Below are 2,095 nucleotides of genomic sequence, written 5' to 3' on the forward strand. Positions count from 1 at the left end.
CGGGAAGCAGAATAGCCTGCCGAGGCACGAACAGCAGGCCATGAGAAGACAAGTGTCCTCTCCTCCCTGTGCGGAGAGATTGAAGCCTGGCTGCTAAGGAGACATGAGGGGAAGACAAGGGCATGGGTGCGTGCTCCACTCTGAGGAAGGAGTCTGGGCAGAAGGCAGGCCTGTCCTGTGCCTCTTGTCCCAAGGGGAAAGCATCTGTTTGGCCACCTGTCCCAAGGGCAGACTTGGGCTTGCCACCAGGTGCCATACCCGGAACTCGCAGAAACAACCCCATGGAGAAACGTGCAGCCAGATGCCGTCTTCCACCAAGATATGGCAGCATTGTGGGTGGCCGGGGGTGTGCCGGGGAAAGAGTGGAGACAGTCCCCACCGTTCCCCATCCCAGTGCTCGGGCCCTGTGTAGGGATCCTGTCGCCTCTTCTCTCCTGTGGTGAAGGCACTGGCCTTGACCCCGAGTCTGCCCGAGCGCCGGAGCAAAAGGCAAAGCCTTACCTACGCCAGGAGATGGTAATAGGCATAGAGTGTCATGCTAGGCCACGCACGCTGCTGCAGGGTTGTGACTGTGTCTGCTTAGATCGGCTTAGCAAGGTGAACCCCGGGCGCGAACTTGGAGCCCGGGAAAACAAGGCCCAAGAGGCACCAGCTCTCCCGCGGCTCTTCTTTCCAGCCGCGACAGAGCGAACGACCAAAGCCTTGCTGAGGAAGCAGCAGCGAAGTGCGGTTTGCGCAAAGCTGAAAACCTCTGCGAAAGCATAGCAGTCGCTGGGAAATCAGAGTCGGTTCTGTGGGATGCTGCCTGCTGCTTGCCGGAGCTAGTCTCCACTGCACGGTGGAATAAACCCGCATGGAGCGAAATCCTCTTTGCCTGGGCTTCCGCTCTGCCTGAGAGAGAAGCGCGGTGGTGCCTGTGGAAAGAGCCTTAAGGAAAGGGACACATCTGTCACTGCAGAGCGAAGGAAGCCGGGCTGCTAAGGAGACACGAGGGGGAGATTAGGGCAGGGGAAAGGGCTCCACTCTGAGGAAGGAGTCTGGGCAGAAAGCATGCCTGTCCTGAGCCTTTGGGCCCAAGGAGACAGCAGCTCCTTGGCCACCTGACCGTGGTGGAGCCATGGGCTTGCCACCAGGCGCCTACCCTAAACTCGAGAAACAACTCCCAGAAAGTCCTGGCCATCAGATGCCGTCTTCCTCCGGGATGTAGAAGCTTGGTGGAGGCCCGGGTTTTAAGGGGAAGGAGTGGTGACAGTCCCCCAAAGCTCCCTATTCAGTGCACGGGCGGTGTGCAGGGATCCTGTCACCTCTCCTTTCCTGTGGGGAAAGCACAGGCCTAGTCCGCGAGTCGGCCTGAGCGCCAGAGTAAAAGGCCAAGCGATGCCTACACCGGGAGATGGTAGTGTGCATGGAGTGCCATCCTAGGCTAAGCGCGCTACTGCACGGTTGTGACTGTGTCTGCGTAGTTCGGCCTGGCAGGGTGAACCCAGGACGCGAACATGGAGCCAGGGAAAGCAAGGCCCAAGAGGCACCAGCTCTCCCGCAGCTCTTCTTCCCAGACGCGACAGAAGCCTTGCTGAGGAAGCAGTGGCGAAGGGCTGTTTGCTCCAAACCAAAGCCTCTGCGAAAGGACAGCATTCCCCGAAAATGTTTTGGGGGCTGCTGCTGCGTGCCTGAGCCCAGTCTCGCAGTGGGAGAAACCCGCATACAGCGAAAGCCCCTTTGCCTGGGCATCTCCCCTTGGAAAGCACAGCATTCGTTGGGAAATCAGAGTTGGGTTTGGGGATGCTGCTGCTGCTTGTCTAAGCGAGTCTCCGCAGCATGTTGGAAGATACCCGCATGGAGCGAAATCCTCTTTGCCCTAGCATCCTTTCTGCCTGAGAGAGAAGCATGGTTGCTCACGTCTGTCACCGCGCTCCCCAGGAGCAATTTTGGGGAAGGCACAGCACGCCGCCCCCGGGGAAGAGAAGGATCCTTTGGCCTTGGGTCTGGAAACGCTCGGGAAGCAGAATAGCCTGCCGAGGCACCAACAGCCGGCCATGAGAAGACAAGTGTCCTCTCCTCCCTGTGTGGAGAGATTGAAGCCTGGCTGCTAAGG

Source organism: Mustela nivalis (genome assembly GCF_964662115.1).
Source record: "Mustela nivalis genome assembly, contig: HAP1_SCAFFOLD_503, whole genome shotgun sequence".
Classification (NCBI taxonomy): domain Eukaryota; kingdom Metazoa; phylum Chordata; class Mammalia; order Carnivora; family Mustelidae; genus Mustela; species Mustela nivalis.